The sequence below is a fragment of the Mus caroli genome, chromosome 9, assembly GCF_900094665.2.
Source record: "Mus caroli chromosome 9, CAROLI_EIJ_v1.1, whole genome shotgun sequence".
Classification (NCBI taxonomy): Eukaryota; Metazoa; Chordata; class Mammalia; order Rodentia; family Muridae; genus Mus; species Mus caroli.
Genome location: NC_034578.1, coordinates 28,590,989 through 28,601,720, shown reverse-complemented (window position 1 = coordinate 28,601,720; position 10,732 = coordinate 28,590,989).

The following is a 10,732-nucleotide window of genomic DNA, read 5'->3' as shown; positions in this document are numbered from 1 at the left end:
GACAGTTTACTCCAAAAATAAATAAGTAAGAGGCTAATGGAAGCCAGACTCTATGAAGGAAGCTAGTAGTGTCAGCTACCAGGAGACTGAAATGGGAAATCACGTGATCCTAAGCATTAAGACCAAACTGGACAATATAATGAGACCCAGTTTCAATCAATCAATAATTTCTGAAGTTTAGGGCACAGTGTCATATTCTGCAATCCCTGAATTGGGTAGGAGCACCATGTGTTTGAGCCTAGTTACTCTACACTATGTAGTAAGACTTTGTCTCAAGACTAAAGTAAAGCATCCTAGTAGAACATGGATTTTACAGTCCATTAGCATTTTTCCTTTCAATTACCCATGATTAGTCTTTCTTTCAAGAAATCCTTGCTGTGGCTGGTATTTGGCTTTACTTATTCAGGTATTCATCTTTATTCTAAAGACTTAACTTCAGTGTAAAATCTCCTGTAGTTATTGACTTTGGATATTTTTTTATAGGTGTCATATACCTTTTTTAAAATAAATTTTAATTATTTTTATTACGTATTTTCCTCAATTACATTTCCAATGCTATCCCAAAAGTCCCCCATACCCTCCCCCCCACTCCCCTACCACCCACCCATTCCCACTTTTTGGCCCTGACGTTCCCCTGTACTGGGGCATATAAAGTTTGCGTGTGACTTTGGATATTTTTTATAGACATGGTGTAAATCATTGAACCACATTATATTTCACTCGTGGCTATTTTAGCAAGATCTTGAAAGTTCTGGCATCATTTATATTACTAGGATTTCTTTATAAATTAACTGTCTATAAAAGTTTACTTGCCATTTCTCTCAAATATAGATATATATGCACTATTTTGTTCTATTATTGTTGACATATACACAGGCACACTGAAACACATATGAAAATTCTTTTTCTTAGTGTCTATATGACTTTGAATATATCTACCTAGATTCTAAATGTATTTAATTACCTCTGTTGTCTCTTTTCCAAATAATATAAGCATTGTAAGCTAAAAATGTGTGCTATGTGCATGTGTGTGTGTGTGCATGCATGTGTGTGCTTGTGTGTCTGTCTGTGGTATGTTGTGTGGTGAGAAGGTGGTACATGGATGCAGGGGGAATGGTGTGTGTCTGTACAACATACAAATTCTGATCCTCCCGCTTCTGAGTCATTCCTAACACAAATATTAATAAGATATACTTAAACCAAATCATGTCTTCTAATATTCATATATTGAAGCCCTAACCCCTACTACACCATAGTGTTTGAAGATAAGATCTTTAAACAATCAATTAAATTAAAATGAAGTCACTTAGGTGGAACCTGATCCAATATCAAAGAAAAGGAAATGTGAACACACAGATGGCAGATGTGTATGCAGAACAAGGCAGCAAGAACACAACCATAGCAAGCCAAGGGGGCCCATGGTCCAGGTTAGAAACCAATCTCCCTAATATCTTTGACTTCTAGATACTAGAAGTGTAAGAAAATCAATGTCTACTGCTTAGTCCACCTAATTTTGTTATTGTGAGCTGGAAAATGCCCGTGTGTGCATGCATACACACACACACACAATTACACACAAAATTTTATTAACTACTCATTCACTTTAAAAAAAAATTCCCATAAGAGGGTTAGGATTTTGATAGTAAGAAGGTTAAGTAAAAGAGAGAAATTCTGTGTTTAACACTCAGAAAGAATTAATGAGTCTTTCTCAAAACAACAAACCTGAATGCTGACTAAGCTTTAACAGAAGAGAAGTCTTCGCTATTGCTACATCATTGCTTGAGCAACACAAATTATTAAATGAAGGTGAAGATACACAAATTGTGTTCAAGGAAAGGTGTTTAGGAAAGAAAAAAGGCAAATAAATAAATAATTTTAAAACAAACAAAACTCACAGTAGTCTCATGTCCTTTCTGTTTTTAGGAAAGAAAGGGATGAAAGATAAATAATTTGCAATTGGTCTTGGAGAGATGGATCAGCAGTTAAGAGAATTTACCACTCTTATAGAAGCCCCAAGATTAATTCCAGCACTCATATCAGAAAACATCTAACTATTTCCTGTCCCTCCTCTGGCTTCCATGGGGACCTGCACTCATGTACAACACACCTACATAGATACACACATATTCATATAGTTTCAAAAAACAAAAATAATCTTCAAAGGAAGTTCAGTCCTTACTCACAACCTCTGGAATTGAACTTTGAATGGCACTTTAGGAGCCTGGATGAAATACCTGCATAGGCAGGACAGACTCCAAAAGCACAGAAGCTGCTGACCAACTTCCTGTTTCATGAGAGACTGGCAAGGTTTGTAATGGATCCCAAGATGGAGTGAAGGTCAAGAACGTGGTTAAGAAGATTGACAGCCCGATCAGTGCTACTTCTAAACTGGCTCAAGAGAAAGAAGTAGGAACAGAGGGGAAAGAAAAGCAGGGAGAGAGAGAGAGAGAGAGAGAGAGAGAGAGAGAGAGAGAGAGAGAGAGAGAGAGAGAGAGAGAGAGAGGCTGGGTGCTGGCTCTACAGTATGTTTGTGGGATGCAAGAAACCCAAGCCTCATACACAGGTCTTTGGAAAGCAGACAGGACGTAGAGTAATGGGGATTGCTGACCTCTAACTAAAGAATATCACTATCAGATTAGAGAGGGAGGACCATAGACTTAGCCATAGGCTAGGGCATAGAAAACGACAAAGCCTGCTTCAGTGGCCTTCAGTTCAGCCAGCTACCCCTCGTCATGGAACAGAACACCGAGAACTGAGGCCATCAGAGAGATTTTGACTTTCCCATGACCTGGACATCATATCAATATTCTGTCACACCTGAAAGAGCAGAAGCACCAAAGGTAAAAGACCAGAAACTTACCCAAAAAGGCATTTGCTACACAAACAAACACAAACCATTCTAGACTGGAATGAAACCTGAGGCTGTATTGTTTGACAACGTTACATACACACATGGCACACTGGGTCTTACTAAACAGATAGTTTTCTGGCTCATGCAGAAAAGTTAGAAACAATATCTTTCTGTGCCTCAAAGCACTGTGTAAATGTGCTGCCCATTGGTGCTGTGCACACACAGAATGGATATTGAGAGACATATCTGTCACTCGTGTGAAAAACAAACCAGGAAACCAGCTCCCTGCCACATAAAGCAAAGCCGCTTAGAGAAGGATCCAGGACTCAAACGTGCTTGTCAGTCAGCAAATAGGTCTGGATTTCTTTGGTCCCCGCCAATTCTCATTTTAGAATGTGAATCCCTGTTCCATCCGTGCTCCACGGCTCCTCCTCCACTCAGTCCACTCATTACCTAATCACAGTTTCTCAAAGGACATAGAGCTAAATGCTTCTAGTTTTCTCCCTCCATGTGTTTCAGAATGTCAGATTTGTGTAATGATCAAATTTAAGAACACAAGAGACCTTAGAGTCTTTACTTCATAGAGAGAAAATAGAGGTGTAAAGGGTTTAACTAATCCAAGCTCATTGCTTCGAAGGAGGAGGCTAGATTGAAACCCAGATACTCTCTTTACTTCAAGAGAGAATTTCACTATGAAATCCCAGGCTAGCCTCAAGTGCATCATCCGACTGTATCAGCCTCCACGAGGCTAGGCTAACACAAGGCTAGGCACAACCATATTCGCTTAGTACATCTAAAGGCTTCCCTGCTACCCAACCTACCTCTTCACCTCCTTCGCTTCTCACTCTGTGGACCCACTAGTTCAACAGCAATGATTCTTCTGCTGCAGGCTTGAACCATTCTCTCCATAGCATGGTACTTCTGCTTCAGGATACTCAGACTTACTCTGAGAAGTAAGTCTTGACATAGTTCTTGAAAGTAGCTCAACCATGGTATGGTGGTTTGAACAAGCTTGGCCCAGATAGTGGCACTATTAGGAGGTATGGCCTTGTTGGAGAAAGTGTGGCACTGTTGGGGTGGGCAATGAGACCCTTCCCTAGCTACATGAGAGCCAGTCTTTTTCTAGCAGCCTTCAAATGACGGTGTAGAACTTTCAGCTCCTTCTGCACCATGCCCGCCTGGATGTTGCCATGCTTGTGCCATGATGATAATGGACTGAAGCTCTGAACCTGTAAGTCAGACCTAATTAAATGTCCTTAGAAGAGTTGCCTTAATCATGGTGTCTGTTCCCAGCAGTAAAACCCTAACTAAGATACCTGATCATGTGCCTGGCAGTGGTGGCGCACGCCTTTGATCCCAGCACTTGGGAGGCAGAGGAAGGCAGATTTCTGAGTTCAAGGCCAGCCTGGTCTACAGAGTGAGCTCCAGGACAGCCAAAGGATACACAGAGAAACCCTGTCTCAAAAAAACAAAATGAGAGAGAGAGAGAGACCATCATGGTACTCTGAGTTATGTTTCTTTGTTTAGTCTCAGCCTTACTTCTAGTTTAGGACAAAGTTCAATTTTACAGGGAAATGCAGTGTTTGATGCTCTGATGCTCTTACGCTCCTTATGCCTCATGCACAAGTGTCTGCATTCCGTTCTATCCTCCTCCTTCTTTTTTAAAGTTTTTTTTATGTGTATGAGTATTTGCTTGGATATGTGTATGTGTACCATGTGTGCATCTTGTGCCTGAAGAGACCAGAAGAGGGGGTCAGATTCCTTGGAATTGAAGTTGTTGTGAGCTGGCATGGGTACTATGAGAGGTTATTTCCTTACTTCTTTGTTAGTTGCTTTTGAACAAAGACATGGTCCAGAAGAGCAGGGTCCAGGAGCACACAGTGAACCATATATATATATATATATATATATATATATATATATATATATATATATGTATATATATATATATATCCATACACATACATAATTATATGCATCTTTCCCATAGGCATAGTGGACATATATCATAATAATGCACGTGCCTAGTACATAATGAACAATAAAGTTCATGCTATAAACAAATACAGCTACAGTTTCATGAGATAATAGATATAGTCTGGTGTTGATAACGTAATAGACCTCACATAGAGGGACAAATTCTCCACAGACTTTCACAAATACTAGAGGAATCACAATAATACTGAGACAGGTCTGTCCTGTCTGCCACACTGACTGACTGCCACACCGACTGCCCTGCTGGCCCAGCTGCACTTGTGAACATCAGGCAGGCACACAGCTCCTTTCCCACTGCCCCTCCCTCTCATTTTATAGCCTTGTTTGGATTTGAGTTCTGGTGTGAATATTGAAACTGTTTAGCTTCACTGGGAACCAGAGACCTATCTCAGTGACCCTTACTGCTTACCTGCAGCAATACCCTGCCCTTCTTATCTGCAGTTCCGTGTTTTTGATCTCTGTGATACTGGCAACATTTTCCCATAGGCTCTGGAATGATAAAAACAGCTTAAACAGTGAAAAGTGATCCGAGTTCAGCCCTGACAGGCCCTGCCAGCTACAGCAGACAGGATGAGCATCCACAAACTGGATACTTTCCCTGTTTAAAGCCCCAGCCTTCCTGCTTGTCTTGCCTGTCTCTCCTTCCCCATTCACATTCCCCACTCACCACTCCCTCTTAAAATTTGAGTCATCTGTGAGACTAGATGCTGAGGACAGAAAGGCAGGCACACACTAACACAATCCTTCCATTGTTGCTGGCCGGACCGAACGCCATCTCCTCTGAACAGCCTCCTCAAGTCTGTGCAACTGCCACCCCTCACTTCTGGCCTTCCATGGCAGTGTTCCCATGTTTCACACTTTAGCTTGTAATCATCTCTTTCATGTGTGCTAGGGTCTCATATGCATTACTTCTAAAATGAAAGTCTGCATTCTTCTGACTCCTGAAATTCTTCCTTAATGACCCCTAATAGGATCACAGAAAAGTCCCTGACCTATCTACTCAGTACTTCTTTGTCGTGAATTTTATTGTTGTTTTTCAATACTGATTTCTGGCTGGCCCAGGGTCCACTATGCAGACCAAGAGATCTGCTTCCTGTGTCTAAAGGTGAGCACCACTATGCATTCACAACATTTTTTTTCCTGTTGTTGTTGCTGTTGTTTAATAGGAGTTCCTTGGGATGAAGGTTGCTTTGCTCTCAAAAAGAGGCTTTTTCAGGAAAGAAGAGGAAGAAAATTGCATTCTATCTCTTTTGCTATAAACAATCCAAATTGTCCCATCAACTCTGACCCAAATAGTTGGGTTTGGAGAGCAGCGTTGACCATGGGGAGAATCTGCAGCTGACAGTGTGAATACCAGGAAGCCTCTCCCGTCTCTGCCAATTTGAAGAGCTAATGGATCTAGCAGGTTAAGTTCTTTTGCTACATGTGTGCACTAACATTCCAAGACCCAGAGGTCAGGATAAGCACACGTGAGTGGTCAATTGTCACTTGAGAATGACAAGAGCAAGCCAGGCTGGTAGAAGCTCGGCAGGGACAGGAGCAAGCTTCAGAGTGAGGCCCGGAATGGGGGTGGGAAAAAGAAAGGAGGTCTCTCTGCCCTGACCCGGAGTGGGAACAAGGTGAAAGGGGAGACCCCTGGGCCAAGGCAGTGACCCAGAAGACCCGAGCAGAAGTAAAAACAGATGCGAAACAGAAGCTGTCAATATCCGGGGGGACACGGGGGTCTGCCCTGAAGGAGATGACCCTGAGTACGATGCACTGTTGTTGATGTGTCTTGACTGGGACTGGCACTCCACAATTAAATCTGGACAGCCACAGGCGTGGAGAGCTGCCCAGAGCACACAAAACACTTTGTCCCTCTAAGTGAACAGGGAAAGGAGCGTACCCTGTCGAGCCCGGAGGAGTGACCCTTCCCATAACTCATCCACTTGACACACAGATACCACGCTCATTACCCATGCCAGGTCCCAGAGACTTGAGTTACATAAGACACACTCTTTGTCCTCAGGTTGCACACTAATCACTCACCCCAGTACTAATCCAAGAACTGACAGTCACAGCTCCCTTATGCAGATGGTGGTAGAGGCTGGAGCAGGGGCCTGGTGGCTCTGCTAAGGGAACCAAAGAAGCCTGACCCCAGCCAGCCCCAGATGATCACATCATTTCAATAGCGAAATCACAGGCCACAGACTAAGTTTTGCCTCTGGGCAGTAGAAAGGCTCTGAAGGGCCAGCAGCCCTTTTGTTTTCTGATTCCCTTCCTTACACCAACCCACACAGCCATTCCTGGACCGGCCCACCCTGAACTGAGTGTTCTTATTTTTTGTCTTAAGCCAGATGTGACTGTTGATCCTCAGGGCCCCCAGGAGACACCCAAACTCCTATGCCAAAGTCAGCAGGGTTGTCCCTGGCTGGGATTTAGAGGGGTCTAAATGTGGAGCTTTAGTGTTTAAAATATGTATTTCCAAAGCACTGGCTCCTAATTACTATGTTATGACCACCATTATAAAGAAGAGGAAATTGGGGTTAAGGACGATTAAGTAATTTACTCCAAAGTCCCTAAACAATCAAGTAACAAAGTTTATCAAATGAAGGTTAGCTCTCACTCCTCCACCTGTAGGCACACTTCCTTCTCTTGAGGGCCCCTCTGTTCGCCATAGTGAACCTCTACAGATCACAGCTGAGAGACCCATGTGAAATCACCTCTGTGGAACCTTTGGGAACCTTTGGTAGAATATACTGGCCGAAGCCTCTTAGAGCACACTGCATTGTCTTTTCTGTATGACTATCTATTTCCCCAGTGCAAGTTTTCTGTAGATTTTTGCCTGTTTTTTTTCTCCTACCTTAGCATCTAGTCCCAAGGTATATACACTACAAATGCCTAATAAACATTTCTGGAATCCAGATCTCTTTTTCTCCAAATCTCCGGTACTTTCCACTCCGGCAGACTTCCTTCCTATTCTCTATAACTCCCCAAAGTTGAGCTAGATCAAGTAGAAAATTTTATCTATGAGGTGTATGTTGAAATTTCTACCCTTCTGGGTGGTATACTCTATTTTCTTGCACCTCCATATTGAGAAAGTTTAATTTATAAATTAGGCATACTAAGAATAATAACTAATAATAAAATAGGACAATAACAGCAATCGGTGGTGATAGAAATTTTTTTAAAATATATGAACTCATTGTTTACTTCTGGAAGTTTTCACCCAATAGTTTTGGACCTTGCTTGGTTATAAGTAACTAAAACATTCAAAAGTCAAGTGTGCAGAAGGAAGGACTCCTGAATTGATTCTTACTGACTTCACTCATCAGCCCAAAGTTACAAATGTATCTTCTCTCCAGGGTCTCCATTAACACATGGGGGCCTTGGGTAAAAATTTAGCGTCACACAACTATACATCAACGAATATATGTCCTGTGTTATCTGCCTTCATGACAAGCTCTAAGGTCCAAAATGACACAACATTCTCAGCCTGCAATGTAAAGACCCTGGTCACGCTTGAAGCCTAAGAGCTGTAAAAGATTTACATCCCACACCCCCCAACCCCCAAAGCACACACCCTAGAAAGAAGCCCGGGGAAGCCCTAGAAATGCACCGTTGGTCATTTGGCTAAGGAAATCCGGGACCACAAGTACCCAAGGGCAACTTAGAAAATGTGACTGGCCTGAGTTCCTGGAAGTTCCCGGAAGTTAATCAGACCTGGTTCTGGAAAACAACACCCTGTTGCCAACGCTGGGGTGGCGCTCATTTCCCCTTCCTTTAAGTTCATAGTCAAACAAAATCCAGCTTGATTTGGATATGACCACCAGAGCATGGCTTCGATTCTTTCTTCACTTGTGATGAGGCTGAATTCTTTCAACTGCCCAGTTCCTGTCACCAAAGAGGAGGCAGCGCACCATCCAGTCTGCTTGTCCCGAGGGCTAAGGGAGGAGAAGGCTGGCTAGATTTGTATTCTCTCACTGTCCTTGTTCCTGAGATAGTTGATGTGAGGAGGGTGAGAATTTCAGGTGCCTGGGCCAGCAGTCTGGTTTTCCACTGTTTTCCCTGATAAAAGAAACCGGGGGGGGGGGGGAGGTCAGTGGAGAGAAAAAAACCATATGTTTTTATCTTTGCCAGAGAGTTTCCATTTGATTTGGGGACAAGAGACAAAGAAAACACTATGAGCAAGCAGTTGTGCAGGGCTGTGGGTGCCCTTTGGTGCTGCCTCCAAGGTAAAAAATTAATTAATTAATTAATTAATTAATTAATTAAAAAAAACCTGACCCCCTTCCTGACAAATTATATAAAGATCAAGAGAGCTCTTCTTGATATTGGCTAAAAATAAGACCAGCAGTGATAGGAGACAGCAGACATGGGGCTGGGTGTAGGCTCTGCTTCACTCTGGCTGGACTCAATCTCTTGTCTAGCGCAAACAAACCAGGTCATGGGAGAGATACATCTAAAATGAATAGGATTGAAAACCATGAGCTGTGTGCTCCCAGAAAGGGCTTGTCTGCTGGACTTTCTCTCTAAAGCTCAAACACCCCAAGCTCCCAGTTGTGATTTCATTGTTCCATTGGATTCACTGGTTTTTTAAATGTATTTTGAGACTAACTCTTAAGGCCTTACCTCTGTGAGTGGCTTTGGGTCCGATAGTGACTCCGGAGATCTCAGAGGTCGTTTCCCTTCCCTCGTACAGAGCAGCAACTAAAGGATATTTGTGGGGTGTTACCTGTAGCATCGGTCGCATCAGAGCATTCTAAGTCAGCACATGAATGTGAGAAGATTAAAGCAGAAACATGAATGATTTCACAAAATGATGGCGTTGCTGTTTGGTTGTTTCTTGCTTTCCTGTTGTGGGTCCTTTGGTTCAGCATCATGCTGGTACACAATGAGTGCTGTTCCCACTGCCACAGCTCTCCCTGACAGAAAGAGAACCTTGGCATCCACACTGTAACAGCCAAGGTTCATCATGTCTTCCTTTCATAACCGTCTGTGTCCTCATCAGTCCCACCGATGTGCGAAGCATTAATCACAGGTACTCCTGTTTCTCAGAACATGGGGTTCTTTGACTTCTTAGTAGTGGACCTGATTTTAAGGAAAACTGGCCAGCATCAGTCTTCCCTTTCTGCAGAAGTTCTTGCTTGCTGGTCCTGATGCAAACAGAATCTGGAGAAGATGGGGACAGGAAGAATTGACTGACAAGTAATGGTAGATTGGTCCCAAGACCAGGCCAGTTTGAAGCTTGGTGGCATATGTCTTAAAGAAATTGACTTCAAAACTTAAAATGTTAATTTCTTTTACTGAGTCCTACATTATCTTGTCTCTTGTGTCTATGGTATATCACAGAGAGGAGGGATTGTTCAGAGTAAGGAAACAGATTTCAGTTTAGTCTGGAAAATATGAATTTTATTTCTCCATTAGATAATAAAATTATAGCCAGGAGAAATAACTTGACCCAGAAACAGACAGGCAGCAACATTTGAGCTGTATTAAGAAGGAAAATAACTAGCTTTCTATGAAATCCAAACTTTGGTTTTGGCCAAGCCATAGCCTATAAGAAAATATAGATATTTTTTCCTAAGTGACCCAAAATAATTAATAAATTAACAATCATGTTTTCTACCTCTAGTCCTTGTTTTTATCTTCCTCCCAAAATGTCTTATTATATGTTCATGTGCAAGTGAAGTCTCTCTGTCTCTCTCTCTCTCTCTGTCTCTCTCTCTCTGTCTCTCTCTGTCTCTGTCTCTCTCTGTCTCTCTCTCTGTCTCTCTCTCTCTGTCTCTCTCCCTCTGTCTCTCTCTGTCTCTCTCTCTCTGTCTCTCTCTCTGTGTCTCTCTCTCTCTCTGTGTCTCTCTCTCTCTGTCTCTCTCTCTCTCTCTGTCTCTCTCTCTCTCTGTGTGT